The following is a 21773-nucleotide window of genomic DNA, read 5'->3' as shown; positions in this document are numbered from 1 at the left end:
TAAAAGGACCCTTTTTCATTGCACTCATCCTCGCGGTTTCTCCGCGGTTTCTTTTTCGCTTCCTTTTCTCCTTCATACGAGGTGATAATTACGCTTGCATTAATGTCAGTCTCGGGATTCCCCCGCTTGCTTTATGCCCGAGGCCCTTGTACGTTTAATTGGGCGACAACAATCATAACGCGAGGTTGTTTCGTCTCAACAGTGCCTGGTACGCGCAATTACTACGTATCTTATTATCTTTTTACCTTTTTCTGTGATATTTATTTATTCATAGCTCATCACGTCTGACTTGGAGATAAAATAAAGAAATATCTAGTCGAAGTATAATACATATCTAATCAATGATAATTATAGTACGTGGCACTTGTCTGTCGATTGACCACCATTCCCTCGACAGTATCTCTGAAAAATCGCAAGATGAAGTAGATATTTTTACTGTCGTTCCTCAGAACTTGGCATTGTCGCGCCGCAATAATTACGCGCAGGTCTTTCGAGAGAGCGGCGATCCGTGTTCGCGATATTACTGTCCGACGAGGGACAAACCGGCCGCGTAGAAACTGGGACCTTGCGAGCCCGACTTTCGAGACAAACGGCCGATAGGCAATTAATCTCAACCACTCTGCTGCCTCTCTCTCTCTCTCTCTCTCTCTCTCTCTCTCTCTCTCTCTCTCTCTCTCTCTCTCTTGTGCGTTCTTGCGCTCTCCCTTTACAGCCTGGACGACGGCGGAGGAAAAAGGTCGCGTAAAACGGACGGAAAAGTCTCTCGGGTGTCGTATCGCCGTGTGGACGACGACACGCCGTCCAATTTGAGAGCGATATCTTAACCCGGCCGGTGGCATTACGCCGGCAATAAATAACGCCGCGACGATATAATGCATCGGGACACCAACCTGCACCAATCACCGTCGGATAAGAGATTAATCTCGCGAGGCTTTCAGGTTGCTCCTGTGCGAAATTGCAATTGCCGATATAGAGGCATTCACAGGTTTCGCGTAGCAGAGGTGATGTAAGCGACGCGTTTTTATATACAATCCTTGTTTTGTTGCCGTTCACCAAACACGGGAAAATTGCAAAAGTCGAAAATATAAAGGGAGAGCAATACACTACGGAAACACCTAATAGTATATCTATCGTGTGTTCCGCGTGAAACTTACAACTTTGCTTGTAGAAACTTTATGTAGAAATTTTCGCACAATGGTTAATTCAAAAAGGAAAGTGTCCGATCCCTGTCGATCTTATCAAAACTGTAAAACGAATCAGACAAAGCGGGTAATATTCGTTTGAATCATTCATGAATTTATTTTAACACACGCATATTTTTTCACACAAGGTACATCATTACAGCAACGATGTTGGAATACGTAATCGAATTCAATGTTTGTATTTAAAAATTTTTTCTAGATAAATCAGAGCAGTTATTCGTTAATCTTTACAGAACAGAAAAGCAACACTAAAAAAATTTCTAAGTTTTAATATATATTTGTTTGAATAGTTCTAAGTAAATACTTACTAAATGTGAATATATAATTATTTGATGTAATTATCATTTTTATTGAGTAAATATTTATTCATTGTAAGTAAACAGTTACTTCGTACTATTCAAAGAAATATATATCAAAATTTATAGCGAACTTAATTGGATTGAACGCACTGATGCACATTATAGCCGTCGTACACAAAATAAAACGTAAAGATATGTTTATATTAGGTGTTGGAATTAATTCGTAGCGTTTTACAAGTGATGGGAAGTACTTTCATTAATGTATTTTTTAATGCTCATGTGAAATAAATAACATTCTTTCATTAAAAAACGCTACGAATTAATTCCAACACCTAATACATAAACATAGAAATCAATTAAATCCTAAAATACTCAATATATTTTATTGTACTATTAGGTAAAATATGTATTTTATAATTCGAAATATTTGCATTTATACTCAAATTAAATCAGTACAATCTGGTTTTAATATGCACCAGTGGGCACTAGTTTTCCAATCGAATTCGCCATTAGTACATTTTTTTCAGTGCATTATACTGAAATGGTGTCATATTTGGAAGCAAAGAATGAACTAATGAATTATAATAAATCTTCTTCAAGAATCATTTCTATAAAAGTTGGTAATCTAGGCTTTAGTAATTTAGGCTTTAATAATTAAGAAAAGTCATAATTAGTGTGTCGACGTTTTCTTTTCGCCTTTGGTTAATGTCGAGTTTTCCGTTTTCACAATTAGCTGTCCATTTACTACTAATGAACTTTTGTTGAGTGGATATCAGCGTTCTAGAGAAATCGTCTTACTTCGTAAGTATACCAAGGAAGGAACCTTTTTATAGTGACATTCTCACATGTGGCGCCGATAGATTTATTTCTATTTTATCGGGGGGGGGGGGTAGTAAGTCACACGCAAGAACACAGGGCTGAATTTCTTATTGCTAGACGCACCTGCGAAAGCGTGCCTGAATTGTTTGCATGTGCGAACAGGTGCAATATACCGCGTCGCCTCGCGTTCATTCGTACGCGCGTGCATGCGAACGTGCGTGCGTGCATGCGTGCGTGCGTGCATGCGTGAGTGAATGCGTATACCGCCTACGGTGCCGGGTTATGGAACGATACCGCTGAAACGACGGGGATCGAGTTCTCTCGATCGACTTCCTCGAGTAGTACGTTCCTTTCTCCGCGATGCCTGTTGCGTGTCTCGATGGCAAAAGATCGAGGAGAGGCAAATTCGCGCGAGTTCGTTCGAGGGCTCCTTAGGTCGTTAGGTGGACGAGCGGGAGGGCGTTTCCGGTGAAATGGATTTATGTGCGCGGTTGACCTCGCACGTAACGCTACGTTCGTTATCCGAATTTAATTGCATGCCGTTATGATGAAATAAAGCGTCTATTCGACACATTGGATGAGCTTGCAAATGGGAAAATCAGTTATGTGGATGCTTTTGAAATACGAAGTCTGACTGAATGAGATTCGAATCGAATATCCTCATTAGTCGCAATTAGCAAATCTTTATGTACACTGTTGAGCACAGGTTTCAAGTGAAGTTTCTATTAAAATTTATTTGTTGGATATTAATTGAGAACTAAGATTTTATTAATTGATTGAATATTCAAAGTTTGATTCATTTAATTTTCGATTTTATATAAATATGTTTTTGTTATTAGATATTAATATCAATTTTCACGTGAGAAAAATGATTTGCTTCGACGGATATATTTTTATTATTGATTTTAACTTTTTTATGTTTATTATATATAGGTGCGTCCCAAAATTTTCCGAACTTTTTCAATAGGGATAGGTCGGGTGGCGCCATCCGTGTGTTCGATTGCGCGTTTGAAAGGTACATCCCTAGCTGACTTCCAGTAAAAATTTCATGACATTTGGTTCAGTGGAAACGAAGTTATGGCGTCTCAAGTGTCAGTATGTTGTATACATCGGTACGAGAATGAACTTCGAACAAAGAGCCAATATTAAGTTTTGTTTTAAACTTGGTAAAACATTTACCGAAACCCATAATTTGATGAAACAAGTTTATGGTATGATAATTGTGTAGCCCGTGCCAGTGTTTATGAGTGGTATACGCGATTCAAGAACGGTCGTGAGGACATAAATGACGACGCACATACAGGTCGCCCAAAATCGACAATGAACGAAAATTCCATCGAAGTTTTTATGATTCCAAGGGTATTGTGCACAAAGAATTCGTTCCAGCAGGCCAAACAGTTAATGCTGTATTCTATGTAAGCGTTTTGAAGCGTTTGGTGCACCGCATTCGTCGTATTCGGCCAGAATATCGCGAAGGAGGAAGTTGGCGCTTGTTACACGATAATGCGCCATCTCACCGTTCGACACTTGTCACTGATTTTTTGACTAAAAATCACATTTTAACAATCAACCATTCCCCGTATTCGCCTGATATGGCACCTTGTGACTTCTACCTATTCGGCAAAATGCATTTGTCCATGAAAGGAAAGCGGTATGTGGACGTAGAAGACATCCAAAGGGCTTGTACCACTATTCTGAAGGACGTGCCTTTGAACGACATAAAACACTCATTTGAAATGCTTTTAGATCGTGCCAAACGTTGTATTGAGTCCGACGGGGACTACTTTGAATAAACAATTTGAATTTGAAAAAAAAAGTAAATCGTTGTTGTTTTATTTCAAAAGTTCGGAAAATTTTGGGACGCACCTTGTAAAGCAATATGGTAGATGTCGTTTTATAGTTACGACAGCAAAATTATATTTCTGTGATTTATAAAAAGGAAAAATATTGCACGAAAAGGATTTTCTAAATACTTGAGTATTTCAGAAATTTAATTCACGTTTAAAAATTTGCACAATGTTTGAAGAAAAAGTTGGTGTCTTTAGAAAGAGAATAGAACCGCTGCCAAATGCGGATAAGGAGGTCGCAAACAGGTTTAATCGCTTTATATGGTATACATCGAATAATCGGTGCGCTGCGATTAGAGATTTTCTGATAAATTGGGTCGTACCATAAAAGCCCATGTAATAAATCCCATCGAAATAACGGCCGTACAATTAATTTTCATTCGAATCTGTCGACGCGAGATATCACGGTCCCCAACATTAAATTAAGTCTGTTGCATAAATGCCCTGTCGTAATGAAATGTGTTCACGGATTCATTAGTGCCTCGGACAAATGCGAGCGTAAGTTTTTACAACGTTATATAATTTTATATTCATTTTCTGAAGTTGATTCTTGTCTCTTTATTTCAAGTGTGTACTCCCGACGTTAATCATAATTCCACAGGTATATTCTGATGACAAGTATCGAAATATCTGAGTGTTTTTTCATGCAGTCGCAGTTACCTCGCGAGTGCTTGTGGACTGCCAATTGGCCGATGCTGATCGTTGCACTCGAGGTATAGCAATCAGCAGTCATAAAGTGTATTGCGTTTATACGGACGACGGTTGTAAAGTATGGCGCCGCTCTTTTTATTGAAGCTTGCCTCATTGGAAACATGCAAGTCTTAATTAATATGAACGAATATAATTTTTTGAAATCTTAAGTTAATCATTTGTAATTGTCTTCGCAAAATAGCATTTACATGCGAAGAACGATTTTGCTGAATTATATAGAAATTTTGCTAGATACAGCTAGATACATTCACCGCAATGATGAGCAATGTTCAAACTTATTGCAATATTGAGATTCCTATGTAATTATTTTGACGATGCAATACAATTATTTTCAGATTTCTGTATTTAGCTAAATTTCAGATATTTCAGCAAAACCATCTTTTCCGTGAATAAATAAGAGAATTTTAATTTCGTTTTTTTTTTAAATTTTGGAAAGTTGAAATGAATATTTCTTAAACAAAAACACGGTCGCATGTATCGCAACTGCAGTGAAAGGCCATCTCAATCTGTCGCGATGCAATTTCGCGTACCGCTTTCGCTCGTAATTAACCTAGCTGTTCTGTTAATTCGTGGCCGGAAGGAGGACAAAAATGAGAGAAATGTCCCATCGAAACGAACCGCGATATCGATTCTGCTGATCACAGCGTGCGGTCGTGCACCCTATATGTTAATTACGCGAATTTACGTAAGGTAGAACCATTCTCGCGCACATACCGAATTCGTTGGGATGCAACGACGAAACGGACGTACTTTCTAATTAGCGAACGCAAACGGAGTCGTGCTGAGCATACGCATGCAGGGCAGAACAAAAGTTTCCTACGGAAATCCAAAACGTGAAAAGAGAACACGACGACATGAGGCGACCGCTCTGGAACTTCGTCCCATTTCTATCTCCATCGTAAAAAAATAATTATTAAATCTTTGATAGAAATCTTTAACAGATTTAAATTTATCCATCAAAATTCACAATCAAAATATCGATGCTTTAAAGATTTCAGTTGCCAACGACAAGTCAATCGATTTAGCAAGAAAAGAAATTTTATGTTCTTATCTTAAATCTCATTTTCTTAAATACATCCCAAACTTTTGAGATATTTTGACGTACAGACAGCATAATTCTCTAGCGGAATTCCAAGCGGTGTCCTAACGGAAAGCGATACAATCCCGCACGATTTCTTACGACGGTCTGTTAGAAAGGAAACGAAATCTAAACGAAATCTCAGAGACACACGAAGAGACGCGGAAGAGACAACAGAGATAGGTAACATGGGGGAAGGACGTGGCTATTCTGCGGTTTCACATTCCGCGAGGATTTATCATAGGAAAGAATGTGTTCGCGCTCATGTAGCAGCAACGTCATGAAGAAAACCGTGATCTGACTACATCTTTTGTGCGCGCTATATATCAGGAGAGAAGGTGACCAGGAAGAGAGGATGAATCCTCCAGTCCGTGAAAAGACGTATACAGATGTATTCTATCTACATCCTGTAAACGCACGTACGTTACACACGCGGTGACGATGAAGCACCGAAAAGAAACGTGCGCACGTAGGACCGACCAGGGAAGATTTTTGTATTATTTCGGAGAATCCTCCGTGGCTGCGATCCTAACGATAGTCGCGAGAAGAGCGCGCGCCGCTCCTTTCTTTCCATCTCGAAATACGAGAAGATGAATACGGGAAGGAAGCGAAACGGACGCGCGGAGGAAAGATTGGACGAAGGAGAAAGGGAAAGGTAAAACCAGCGAGACCAGCTCCGGAATCGAGATGACTCGTGCCTCGTAGAGGTCGATGTGGATCGTCCACGATAGTCTCGGTTTGCATTGGCTGTTCCAGGCGATCTTCAAAGCGGCGAGCTTTTTACGATGCTCCTCTCGTTACGCCTTGTGTCCCTTCTTAAATTACATCCAACAATTTGCGATTTCCTATATAATGCGATCCTTCATCCAAGTGTTATTACATCGCGAGCGCGTGACGATCTAATCTCAAAGTGACGAAATTGAATAAAAATTATTCCCTATTTTGTTGCTGTGTAATGATTTCTCTTGCATATAATACGTGTGCATTTAATTCTCATTTTTGCGCTACAGTTTCGAAGATGCCTAAACGATGAAACATGCCATGAGATTTTATCATTTCCGTTAGTCACTTAGCTCCGTTTTCGTTGTATTACGTAACACGGATCGGATTTAAAAACCGGCCGAAGGTAAAAACGGGGATTAAGATGTCCGGAACGAGTGTTGATCGGAAGATGATCACGACAGGTAGTGTCTGTTTTGACGGGATGAATCGGGTGAAAACGAGACGAAAGAGAGCCAATCCGATTAGGGATATCGTTGTTTATCGAGGATTAGGTGAATATATCTATGTTTCCGGATAATCATCGCATTATGAAATCGATGATGAGTGATCGGCGTTTCGAATATCGTCAGGATTGCTTATATAACGCGGCCTCTTCTATTAAAGCAGAAGTGTGATGCTGAAAAGATCGTTTATAGAGCTAATATACAAGTATCACGGATCGTTCAGGAAGAAAAGGGAAGAAACGACCAGACGAAGAACCTGAAAGAGAGAACAACAACGAACAGAACGGCCGAGTATCCCCGATGAATTATTCTCGGCAAATTAACGTAAACACAAACACTGTAGCCACGTCCCGCGGACAATGGAGTCGGTAGAGAAGGCAAGAAAAGCACTATCTCGGCTGAACTAACAAAACGGTCCTGTTTGCACTTGCGCGTCGAGCCGAGCAAAGCTCGCCGCTCGAAGTTTCTTCAATGAACTGACATCAATGACTATCAATGTACCACGAAGAGCAGCATCGTATGAGCGTAAAGAAATAATTACATCGCGCGTATCTCGATCGATAGATACAACCGTTTCTTTAATCGTATTTCAATGTTAAAGATAACATTAAAAATGACATTAATCATTCATAATAATAGCGTGAAATAATATCTCTATCCAAAATAAATTTTGTAATTTCAATATTGCAGATTTTCTCATCGTTTTTTATATTTGGGTTTAAAAAAATATTGTTTATTATATGAAAATTGCTTAGATCTAAAGTTTTTTTATAATTATTATTTTTAAATAAAATAAAATATAGGAGTTTAGATTTTTATATCATCTCTTCAGAAGGCTGAAGAATGTTGCCCAGTTCATTTGAATTGATAAATTTATTTCTTTCATTCTCGCAATTATTCTCGCAAACTTTCTATTGGATATTATCCAAAAAGATGCTTTGTATTGTTCTTTGCTCTGGATAATAGCATTAGGAACATTTCTAGTTTATTTTATGCGCTGTTATTTACAATACTATATCTAGTATTCAGTAGATTTTTGTATCATTCCCTTTATTGTTGATTCTTTAAACTCTTTAGAATGGAATTTTACTCTAAAGAGAAAATTAAATCAGGTAGTCTTGAACAAAATTGATTCAATTTTCAATCTTTAAGAATGAGATTTCACTCTTCAGAGTAATTCATTTTAAAAGTTTTAGAGAGTAAATATTTCCGCTGTATTTTGTGCAATTAAACGGTATTGTCTACCATTTAACTCATAAGGAACATCTTTTTTGCAGATACTGGTTCATCGTTCTCCTTTATTACTTCTCTTTCTCTTCCTCATTTTTCGTCGTTCTCTCCATCTTCTCTCTCAACGCCCTCTCTTCATTTAAAGCCATCTTCTTGCTCGTTCCCGGCTTTGCTCTTCCACATTTTTTTTCTTCTCTCCGGCTCGACGGTAGCTTACTCTTTTCGAGAACCGTAAACGTAACCTTAATTACCTTAATTAGACGTAGCGCGAAGGCACGCTTTCGCTCAGTAAAATCGATTAACGGCATGGGATTAGCAGCACATCGCGTCGCAAACGGCGACACCGTTTATGCAAATCGACTGTACCGCGGAAACCACGTACAGAAAGCGCATACCGATACACTTCTGAGATCTGGCACGGTCTACAATTCGCAATACGATTTCGCTCGTTGATTGGAACTTGGATTAAACCGCGCCGCCCCCGTTTCATGATCGCGCGATTTCACTCGGTGCAGTTTCAATTCTTACCCGGATCTTGGACCACGACGCGCTAGCCTTGAGATCTGAATCTCATTGTAATGTACGTATACTTGATCGCCTCCTTTTTTCCGTAGCCCCTGCAGTCGCGCAGTGATCGTGTTCGCCGAAAGCTCAAAGTTTTATATTGTGCTTTTGATGATAGGATCGGCACAGTGATAGATGGTTACCTTGATTGCCCGACTCACGAAATATGAAGCCTTGAAGCGGAAGCCCCTGGCACGACTTTGATTTTGAGGCTTCTTATCTAATATGTTGCATAAATTAAAAATTAGAAATATTTCGGGAAGCGGTTTAAAAATAATGAAATTTTATTATAAAAAAATAATATTGAAAATTAATGCAGAATAATAAATCGTTTTTCGAAACATTTTTTCATAAAAATATGAAACATATATTTTACTACAGAATATTCTATAATAAAATATATATTTATAGCAGTAAGAAGCAAAGATGTTTTGCATAATAAATTATCTTTCTAAATTATTGTTTGATGTCGTACATATGATTAAGAAATGTAGGAACGGCGAGTATGAGCTCGAAAACAACGCATTATGCGTGAGTGCAGAAAAATATGTAAGGGTCCCAGAGTTCACCGGACAATCCTCGAATTCGACGGGTTCTCGCGGCGAGAGGGAGGAAAGAGAAGGAGAAGAGAAGAAGAAGCATAAGTGTGCGATGCGTGTTGGTCTCGTGCATTCGTTCGTTGCGACGGCCCCATGTCGATGCTCGACGGCAACACAGGAACTCCGGGGCCGCGGGTATCAATTTATGCGGTGCAACATTGTCGGAACGCGCGCCAGGTCCTCATCCCGGTGTCGGAGGGAGGTACCCAAGGATAGGAGCGCCTGGAGAAATCCCGTAGTCAAGAAGAGAGTACCTTGTAAGACCGTGTTGGAGGTCAACGATAATTCAGGCAGGCGAATACCAGGCCGATTAACTTTCGAGTCGAAAGAACCGCGCTTAAAATTATACGCGTTCGATTTGAGCGAATGATTCTTCTGTTCCTCTCTCTTTCTCTCTCTCTCTCTCTCTCTCTCTCTCTCTCTCTCTTTCTCTCTCTCTCTCTCTCTCTCTGCTTTCTCTTCCTCTTCTTTATCTTTTCGTGCAGATACTTGAGCTGTCTCTCTCTCGTTCCTCTCACTTTTGTTCGTTGTTCTCCACCCGCGCTATTGAGAGGACGTTCGCCATGTAGGATCGATGACCCGTTCGGAGTGATGGATTCTAAATTACCGTGAGATGCGTTTTGATTAATCCTCCGACGGAGAGAAGAATATCGTGAGAAGAAAAGGAATAGGTAGAGTGAAAGTCCCCCGGAATGAAGGCGATGGATACCTTTCGGGTAAGAGGATACCCGGACTTCGATTATTTATCGGTTATTTTTCGATCATTGATCTTATTCGCTTATTGTCACTCGTATCATCGTTATATACGTAATTAGGCAAGAGCAATGATATTCGCGTGTCAGTTCTTGCTTAAAGTAATTCAGTTATTAATCAACGACAAAAAAAGGTATCATCTCGACTCATCAATTCGCGCTTGACCTTATAACTACATTAGGCAATTCGATAGTGGAGAAGAAATGGTGATATACGGATCGCAGGACAGCAGCACGGAGGCAGTGACGTACGCGCGCGTATTCCGTTCTTCGAGACTCAATTTGTCAACAAGGATGCGTGGTTTTGTTCCACAGACCAGATTCCATTTCGATGTACGCGCGACCAGGCAAAACACTGTTGAAGCAGACACCCGCCTTGGCACGCTCGCCCCGATTATTGGCCTCAAGTCCACGAGCTTAGTCCACCTTTTTTCCCCTCGCGCTCCTTCTTCATCTTTTTCTCGGTGTCCACTCTCTGTCTTTCGCTCTCATTGACTCTTCTTGCTGGTACCGAATTGATCCGCATGGTATCTTGCCGTATGAAATTATCGCACGATTGAATTCACAACAGTAAAGGTCGAAGAAATCGGCCGTTTTAATTCAAATTAAGAAATTGCAGAAGATTTTTTTTTACTTGCTTTAAAGATTATATATATTTTGAAGTGGAATTTCATTGTAAAGAGTGAAAATTGAGTCAATCTTGAAAAAGAGTGAGATTCATTTTAAAAGTTTCAGAGAGTACATTTTTTTATTCTCACATTTATAATTAATTAAGTGCTTAGGGATAGATGTTCTTAGATATCGAAATCGATTTTTTTTTCTCATTTTATTCGGCTACACATAAAGGAACACGTTTAAATCTTATACGAAATGATGGATATAATGAAAAATTAGTCGCGATAATTGCGTGAATAAGCCGTTGCCGGTCTTCAGTCCTCGAAGATTTAAATGACGACGACGACAACGACGACTTCGAGGACGGGCGCGAGGAAACGGAGACGTCGTGCGAGATTCGCAATGAAGAGAAGTGGTAGCGGCGAGCAAGACGCGGTGATGCGGGTAGAAGAGAAACAGACTCTTTGGACGATTAAACAACTTAGGGACCGCAGACGAGCAAAGGCGCCGCTTGCCGCTCAGTGGAATGATTAAATAAATTAGTTGCTCGACAAAGAGGGGCAGAAGCGGGATGACTGTATGGGATCCGTACGAGGATTAATCCCTGTTGAATTCCTCCTAATTATGCACGCTTTACCACCGCTGCTACCAAGCCAAGAGAACGAGAGAGATGAGAGCGGTTGGAAATCGTGAGAGAAGTAGCGGGAGTGAAAGATAGAGCGAGAGAAATTAGCAGATTGTAGGGAAGGAAGAAAGAAACATTAAGAGAAAGGAAGGACGAAGGTAGCAGGAAAGACCAAGTGAGAGAAAGACGGTACATGTCACCCGCTTCTCCTCCTTCCTTTCTCCTCTTCAAGCTCGTTCACCTTCCCGGTACGCGCATCCCCGATTACCACGAGGCGCTGCACAGTCCTACCGTCGGTCGTTTTACTTACAAATTCAATAAGCATATATCATATTTAATGCACGCTCTGAGCCGAGAATGTTTCGACCGCCCTGGACCACCTTTCTCTTCTTCAACCCGCTCTTCAGTTCAGCATTCAGCCCCTCGCTTCCCCGCAAGCGAACTTTTCGGCTCATCACTTCCTTCTGCTCGGCTTTGCACTTCCAGGCGGCAACATGTGCCGGAAGTACTGGAGGCTGATCCATGCGCGATTGTTTTTGGCCAACTGGATCATCGTCATGCAAGAAAAAATTCTTACGTTGTAGATATAATATAATTATTGTAGAGTAGTATAAAGCACATGTGCTAATCAAAAGATTCGTTAAATCTAGAAATAATAATAATAGTTTACATTTAACTCTTCAAAGTTAACATCAAAATTTATAATACATGTATAATTGCATTTACTGACGCTGAATCTGTGAAATTTATTAATTATACTAATTGTCGCTGGCAATGTTGGACTTTAAAGGCACAGTTAATTTTTTTATTGTGAATTCCGATAGATAAATCTGTAAAAAATATAAATAAAATACAAATCAACTTTTATGGTAATATAAACTCAATGTTTCAAAAGTAGGCTTTCATAAGAATTTTTTTAGATTTTTTATTATTCGGAACAATATAAAATTCTGCATTGAAGTTCGATGCGAAGTTCAAGTTGTGAACGAAGAGTGATAATTTCACATTACTGATGGAGGTTTAATTTCAAAGAACCCAATTATATAACTCGTATAAAAAAAACTAAATATCTACTAAATTTGTCTTAATAACAATAACTCAAGTTTGCAGATGTAATATAAAGCATATAATTGAGTAGTTCTAATAGACTCACTGTCAGTTCCGGGTTTAAACCTGTCATTAAAGGGTACACGTTTAACGCAAACATTCAATATGACACAACGGTATGGTCATACATTTTTTTCTCTACTGATTGGAACAATCACGATGGAATCCTTCTTCGTGTATTTGGATGCGGCGCGGTGCCGGAAAATCGATTTGATGGAAGAAAGACGTCTGCAAACAAGCCGACACAACGAGGGCCTTTATGTAGTCGAGGTTTTACGATTGAATGGCCCGTTAATAGACCTCACACGTTGGTGCACGAAGGTGCTAGCCAGCCGTTAACCAAGTTACGGCAATGACGTAATCTTAGTATCCGACGATAAGCCATCCATACGTTATCAAGATTCGAAGTAAATTCAATTGTTTCATGCTTCCCAATAATTTATCATCTATGAGCGTCGAGCTCGCTATTATTCTACACAACATAATAATTGTGTTGTAATTTCATCATCTAAAAAAGGAGTAATTATTATTCATTGCATAATAAATGTCGTATGAGAGAGAACGATGCTTATATAAATTATAAAGTCAGTATAACTGATATATGCTTGTTGATATCGTAGTATATTATTTATTTATTGTCGAGTGACATATTTATATACTGAACAATATGACTATAAAATCACGTTTAATCACACATACAAAACGAAATAAATTCTATGTCTAAGATTTATATTTCACTATAATCTCATTAGTTTTCAACGAGGAAATGTAGCTTCATGGAAATTCCTGTAAAATACAGTTCTATTACTCTAACTATAATTCACACATGCCGACACGGCCTTATGATCTTCTTAAAATCTATGGAATTCGATTCTGTATACGCAGAGGTAAAATGCAAATGACAATTCTACGAGTTGTATTAAATAAGATAAATTGCGGTCTGTCTCGACAAAACTCTTGAGAACTACGTGAGATATGATATTTACGATTCCTCTCGGAATTAATTAGCAGGCCTGTAATTTACAACAGCCACTACTGAAGCTATATTACCGTATGTGAAAGTTCTTACAGTATATTGCACAATATACACATAATATAATAGTTAATAATTTGAGTAGTATTTGAAAGATTTGTTTTCTGTGATTGGACTAGTGTACTTTTGGAACTTAAAGAGGTTCTTCAGTTTAAAAAAGTGAAGGAGAGTCACAAGATTTTTCTTTTCGTGACACGAGCACAAAGGATTTCCATTCGATCTTCTAAAAATAAATAATGAATAAAATTTAAGCAGTAAAACTATAATTTGTTATTAAAAAATATTTTCTTTATAATATATAAATATTGAATGTATTTACATGGAAAACATTGAAAAAGAAAATTATTTATAGTAATTGTTTAAGTTTAATTTAAATATTAATAATTCTAGAAACGTTTCACTAGTGTGACGTCACATTTAAAGAAAATTGAATAATTTCATCAACATCTCATACTCTTACATAAAAATGATGTAGTCAAACTTATTTTTTTAATGCCAAATATTCTTTAAACTTTATTCTTTTATATCCATATAACTCTTCTATATAAAATTATTATATATTTTATTTACAATTAAATTACTTAAAATCCTCCTTATAAAATTTAAACTATTTTAGAACATTATTTAAAGAAAGCTATACGATTAAAAAATTTGAAAAAATTAAAAGATGCTTATGTTATTAATTACAAATTATTTTCAACATTTGATTAATTCCTTATATTATATTACAAAGATATGGAAAACTTTCTTAAACTGAATTATCTGCTGAATATAATATTTGCTTGATATTCGACGAAAACGAGAGTTTTAGGCATTCCATTTAACGTTCGCAACGCTCGTATCATTTCATCCTTGTTTGATAAACAACAAGGACACTCGCGATCGTTGCGAACGTTAAATGGAATGTTAAGTGGAACGCACTTCTCGTGCAAAAATTAAAAACAGACCTATTGTTTACATTTGCGCGGCCGACATATGCCGCTTTCTACGTATTCTCTTTCGAGACACGATAGTGACAAGACATGATTTGTACAGCATTACTATAAGACATTTTGTAGTTCATCGAGAAAGTACATCTCACATGTTTTATTTGTTTAAAGTAAATGACTGCGTTTAGCAGAAAGTAGCTTTGCAACTGTGTAAAATTCTTTACGATGACGTTGATTCTTGCTTTCGACTTCTCATCATATAAATCAGTCATATTGAAGAACTTTACAACTGTTTCAAAACTGTTTCCTTTGCTGAACGTACCTTAAAGTTGTGTAGACTCTAATGATATAAATTAATTTGAATAAAAAGCCTCTGAGAATGCGCTGGTTATTGTTGCATATACAATTTATTATAATTTATTACAATTTGAAAATTTGTATACGTTTAGGATCCTTTTCAATAGTAAAAGTCTTTAAATATAATGAGATTTTTCTACATCAACGTAAAAACGACATCGATCATTCGGTAGAGACAACAAGAATTATTTTTCTGTCAATTACAATCGCATTTAAGAAAAAATTTAAGTAAAAGAAAGACGTAGTTTATCAAATATTTATTGATTTTACATTTATTTTGCAAGGTTTCTTATTTAAACTCTAGCGCGCGAATACGACATTAAATTTTTATTTCGCTCGCGCAGTATCGGGATGAGGTTGGCAACACTGTCTCTCTACGGCGTTGCGTCGCACGGAACGGATCAGCTCCGAGTCGCGGAGCGATTTTATTAGTAAATTCCACGAATTAATCTCGCGTTGTGTCCTAATAACATCGAATTCAGCATCGCGATTGTTCTCTCTCGCGAGTGAGTGCTTTGAATGACATGGGGATGTCGAAGATGAAAAAACTCGTCTCTCAGATGAACAAGTCGGGGAGGCGTCAAACATGGCAGAACAATTTCAGAGTAAGTAAGAGTTCAGAGTAAGTTTTTTGTCGTTTTATGACGTTTTGTCGCCAAAATCGATCGCTTACGATGAATCCTCTAATCAAAGCCATAAGAGAATATCGTCATTTTCTAGCAAAATTCTGTGAATGAAAATATATAAATATGTGCTATCTCGTTGTATACATAGAAAGATACTTACTATACATATGTAATAATTATTTGCCTCAAATATTTCAAATGTTCGAATATCTTCAAATTCATAATAAGTTCGCAAGCATCAAATGTATTCAAAATATATTCTGAATCCTAGTAAATTCAAAACTTTAATCAAGATTATTAAATTAAAACAAATTCGATTTGTTTATTATATACAGTTGTTTCTTCTATCAATTTTATAATATTTTTCGAAAGAAAATAAATTCTTGTTTTTATAATAATAAGTTTTTAATAAATATATTTTAAGATTATTATGAAAAAAAAATTATTATCCAGAAAACATTCTTTATTAAAGATAATCGTTGCTTAAAAGGAAGAAAATAAATTGAGTAATCACTTTTCTTAGCAATAGAATGATATTTTTCTGTATGTGAACTGAGAAAAAAAATTAAAAGGTAACTTGAACTAAATGTATTCATAGTAATCATTATTTATTTCAAGTATTTATATATTTAGATTAACAAAATCTTGTAATTTAGTTTAGAATCAACTAATATTTTTTTGAAATAGCAACTTTTTTTCTCACTGTGCAGTGGAAGAAAAAAAATGTGTGTTCACTAACGCAAATTACAAAAAAAATGATTGGATCAAAAGAGGCTCTCTGATGGCCAAGCTTTGATTAGAGGATTTTCAATTTACGACAATTTCACATTGATTGTTTTGTGCGCTGCTATAATTCTGTTATGTTTTACACAGATCGACGTAGCTGGAAGCAAATCCGATTTCCGCCGTTACGCATCGGTTGGTAAGTGACGAAGTATTATTTATTTTATATCAAGCCAAGATCTGTAATTATGAACTGATTTACACTCACAACGCCCATTTATTCTTGTTTAACATTTGATAAACTACAAAGATGAAATTACTTAAAGAGCGTTGTGAGCATGACTCGAACTACAGACTGTGAAATCTGTGAAGGCTCATCTACATTTGCTTTCTGTTTCTTCTTTTTTATATCTTACCTTTTTCCTTTTCGTCATCGTTTTATCGACAATCGTGTTTCTTGTCACGTGTTTCTTGTCTCTTCCGAAGTTCGTTAACTTTTATCTCGGACGACGAAGAAACAGGATAAGAGGCAAAAAGGCAAGTGGTAAAAAGCGGTAAAAGCAAGTAACAGGAAGCAAAGAGCACATTGTAGATTAGCCTTTAAACTCATGGCACACATAAAAAGAAGTAAAATATAAGCAGTAAGCGAATCAGTTAGTTACAGTACAGGACGTAAGGCAATAATGTAAGCAGTGTTGATTTGTTTACTGTTGATGTCTTACTACTTACGTTTCTTTGTAGCCTTAACAGATCTAAAACGTAATCTGATAAATCTGTGATAAATAAGAGCGTGTCGAATGTATAGATACATGTATTGAATCAAGAGAATAAGAACATTAAAGATAAATTATTTTCATAGATCTATTGTTTTAACCTTTTATCAATAATGTGAAATTTTTAATCATGGACTATTTCGCAACTCTTAATGACAATAATGATATCATTATATTGTCGTTGCATAAGTTGTGATATTTACCGAATCCTACGCACATCCGGGAAACTTTCACATCATTACTTAACCCTCCGCCGGCAACGTGAAATTTTAATTGTCCCATTAGCAATAGGGGTCTTCATGGACGTAGCTAATAAAATTGAGATTTTTATCTGGGCTTGAAGATAGTCGAATGGTATGAATTATTGGACTTGTTTTGTTTTATATTATTATTTTAATTAATCCACTGGCAGAAAAATCATAATCACATACATTTAATTTACTTGATTTTTCTCTTAAAATTGTAAACTGATCTTTTGAACTGAAAAAACTTGAATTTATAAAATCCCGTCGCGGAGAGATTCTCAGAAAATTTTTCTATTCTCATCTCTCATTTCTTTCTTTCAAAATTATTTTTTTCTCGAATACTCATTAAGCATATCAACTGTTTAAGCAGTTGATTATTTTTGTTCTTTAAGATTTAGGGGGGGACCACGTTCTCCTCTGCTTCTCTTTAGTTACATCCAAGAGAGGAGGAGGCGGAGTCTTCTAAAAACAGAGCCAATTGTTTTGTTGTTCTAAATTAAAAATCTAATTAACAACGAGTTTTTTTACATTATAGAAACCGAATTGTATTTTACTTATTTTTTATAGATATAAATTAATTTACTAGAATTCAAAATAAAAATATTGATGTTGTCATTAAAGACTCTGTGTCGCTGTATCTCGAAGCAATTAATTATCTCGTTTAATTTAATTCTCTGTTGTTCATATATGATCATTGGAGCTCAACCGCGACGTATCGCACGCGTAATGTTCGCAACGCGTGCATCAGGCGATTACGTCGAAGCTCGGTTGAAATTGCGAGATAATCCTCGAGGAGGATCGCAGCTCCGGTCAGCTCTTGTGTGGACCTTGTTGTACTGTTCAGTGATCCGTTAGTATCCCTCCCCCTCCTCCTCGCAGTAACCTCTTCGCGAGTTTCTCTCTTCAGCCGACACCTCTGCACACGACGTGCCGCGCGGTGTCGCGCGCACGTGTACCTATATGTACGTGCACGTGTATGTACATCAGCGCGTACAAGCGCACACGTATACACGATAACGCAATACGCACACGCACTGTGTTATACTACGGATCGTAATGCGTTACCCACGGCGGTCAGACGTTCGATGGAGAACGAGATAGCGGCACGTCGTACGGTGGGAGGCCGCGTATCTCAGGACATATCTACTAATTAATTTATACAGACTCCTCCGAGCGCCGGACCGCGCACTAATAGAAACAGCGCGGTGGGGAAAAAGAGGAGGAAGAACGAATGGACGAGTGGACGTATAGGGACAAGTCGGTACCGCACCATCGCGCGCACTTTATACGCGCGTCGCTCTCTCGCGAGGCAGCGAAATGTCGAGGTGTAACGAGGCGTGGAATTAATTTGGCTTAAGGGATGAATTATGCATTATTACACCGTAGATTATTATTATTACGCACAGATTTCAGTAACGATACAGGAGATGATTGTTTTCGTTAAGCCTTTGTCGACATATATTTGGCACTCCATATATGAGTATATTGAGATGTAATTTTACATTTATTAACATAGAATAAACGTGATTTATGAGTTGTCTGTTTTTCTGTGGCTGAACTAGTGTGCACTCATCAACTATAAGATAATACTTTGATAGATTTCAGAATGCAACCTGCTTACCGAGTGATTGGTTTTTACTTATACAGCGTTTTTTTTTCACTAGCAGAGCTAGTGCACACTTAGTGTACTTTAAAGCTGTTGTCACAAATTGACGTAAAGATGTATGTTTAATATAGAAACGAATTAAACCGCGAAATCTTCAATAATATACATTTAAATAATAATAATAATAATAATAATAATAATAATAATAATAATAATCCTCAATAATATACATTTAATATATAATACATTTATAGATAATATATTTTATCGTAATATTTGATAAAATATACATTGAATATTTTATTAATTGAGATAGCTTACTTTTACATTCAGATTACATTAGCTTTATTGTGCATTAAGTACGCATCAGTTGTGCCAATGAAAAACGCAAATAGATACAGTGAGAGCAGAAAGTATTTGTACAAGGAAATTTGTTATTAAAAAAAGCCTTATTTGTAGAAAATAAACATTATATTTTCTCTGTACGAAAAATCTTTTGTACTCACTGTATAACTACTTACATACTCAACCGCTCTACGAGCAAGGTTGAGTTCTAAAACATATCGTAAAAAAATGTTGTAATCTTTTAGTTGATGAGTGTACACTTTTGGAATTTAAAGTGAAATAAGATATATATTTGATATTTGGCGAAAGCGAGAAAGCTATTTTTAGAGTAGTCTAATGCAGGAATAAAAAAACAGATCTATAAATTTTTAATCAATTTTATTGTTTTAGATGACAACGAATTACGATCTGATGTACTCAAATATGTCCGTCTGGTATATCATAGATTTCGGAAACAGATCTTTATATATACATACACATATATATATATATATATATATATATATATATATAGAGAGAGAGAGAGAGAGAGAGAGAGAGAGAGAGAGAGAGAGAGAGAGAGAGAGAGAGAAACTGACAGAAATACAACGCGACATCGTCTGGCTGCGTGCTGGGCGAAGCGACGAAACGGGCGTTAATATTATTTATATCGATAATTGAGTGCAAAGTCATGGTCACAATCGCGTGTATGTGCATACGTATGAACACGCGTACACGTCTGTACTTGGACGGTCCCGCACCACGGGAGGCCATAAAATATCTTTAATGCCTTTCCAATTCAAATTCGGTCCTTAATGGCCGTAATAGTCATCCGCACTGATGACGAGCGAGTCGAATCGGTCTTTGCACCTGTATCATTCGAGCTAGCGTGGGTGCATCGAAAAAAATATACACGTTGCGTACAATCGTGGCAATGATAAATTATTGTGTATCTATTTTTAGGATATGATTTTTAAAAAGATATTTTATCACTATTTATCGATCTTAGAGAGAAAAAGGATATAAAGAATTCACTGGTTTTTAAAACTAGATATTTTTTTGTTCAAAAGAGCAATAGGTTTAGCTATTTATTTAAGGTTAATAATAATAGCATTAATTATAAAAAATAACAAAAAGAGTAAAAGTTGTACAGTATAAAAGTTGTATAACCTTTTTATAGAAATGCGTTTGCATCAATGTTTAATAAGATTGTTGATATGTGTTATACTTTGCAAAATATCTAGCAATACGAAATGAGAAGTAATGAATAGTATTATAAACTAATTTTAAAACTATATCGATCAATCTATGACTGCACGTCTCACGTACTTTGGAAAATCATTTGTTCCCTCAAATATGTAAAACTCATCTACCTTATCTTCCAATCATTAAGCCTCGTAGCGTTAATTACAAAGTATTATATTATAATTAATTATGGATATCATGACAAACAAATATGAGGAACAGCTAAAAAAAGATATATTATTATCAGTCACTTATACCGCATTCGATTCATATGGGACACAAAAGTATTACGATCAGAATATAGGTACCCTCACGAGATGAACATCGAGGAAGATATCAATCCAAGTCGAGATCGTGATCGACCATCGAAGGAATCGATGACAGTCCCTCGTCGGACGACGTTCCACCGCGTACGAGCTCAAGGACACTTGGACACCCTGGAATTCAGAACCGGTGGAACGACGTGCGCGTGTTCGTTCTGGAATTTTGCCTGTTTCTTTGCGCATTGTCTTTGTCCGCGTCGCGAAGAAACGCGTCTTTCGCGCGATTAGCCGCAAAAATGTGTGGAAAGCGCAAGCCGTATAGATTGCCGCAAAACAGCCGGCTATGCGATCCAATTAAGCGCTGTTGCGGATCATAAATGTTCGAGAATCATTGAATAATCTTACATCGGGAATACACGTTAGGTACTCAATAATCTGCAAGACGTGCAATTTTCTCGCATCATATAAATGGCAATGCCAGGATGTTTTCAAGTTCTCAGGCCTCTAAACTCAGTATCTTGCATCTCACGATACATCATCGCGATCGGAGCATATCGGTTTAAGCGATTTAAATGCGAAGAAAATTCATCGAGGCGGCTTGTATCGAAATTTACGTTGCGCGTATTTCACGTTTCTGATCGTTAGAGTGTCGAGGTCTGTCTCGAACGCGTGCATAAAGAAGAAGATCAAGTCACCGCGAAAGTTGCGCGGAGTCGCAGCGAGATATCGTAGCATCCAAATAAGCGTTATGTAATAGTCATTGATGAGTGTTACGTGATGCTCTCAAAGATGCTCAAAGATGCAAGAAAGAACGGTTTTGCTGAAGTAAAAATTTGCTATTATATATATGAATCTGAAAATAATTTAATTGACTAAAATAATTAGGACATTCAAACTAGCTGCTAAAATGTCAAAATTTTTTTGCAACATTATTCATCATGTTTGAATTTCCTATATAATTATTTTGATAATTTA

The 21773-nt window shown here is 37.0% G+C and overlaps 1 protein-coding gene and 1 long non-coding RNA gene across 2 annotated transcripts in view; both read left to right on the top strand.

The window, feature by feature from the left end:
* ds (dachsous cadherin-related 1) overlaps positions 1-21773 on the top strand; it is a 377057-nt gene that overhangs the window by 235222 nt on the left and 120062 nt on the right. The window lies entirely within an intron of this gene.
* Positions 1725-21132, top strand: LOC147907440 (uncharacterized). Its single transcript, XR_015547383.1, has 2 exons — positions 1725-15598; positions 16493-21132. It is a non-coding gene; the product is annotated as an uncharacterized LOC147907440 (long non-coding RNA).

This window comes from Acromyrmex echinatior, chromosome 14 (assembly GCF_024713525.1).
Source record: "Acromyrmex echinatior isolate Ae372 chromosome 14, ASM2471352v2, whole genome shotgun sequence".
NCBI classification, from domain to species: domain Eukaryota; kingdom Metazoa; phylum Arthropoda; class Insecta; order Hymenoptera; family Formicidae; genus Acromyrmex; species Acromyrmex echinatior.
The sequence above is the reverse complement of the archived record's forward strand: the minus strand, read 5'-3'. Positions and strand labels throughout refer to the sequence as shown.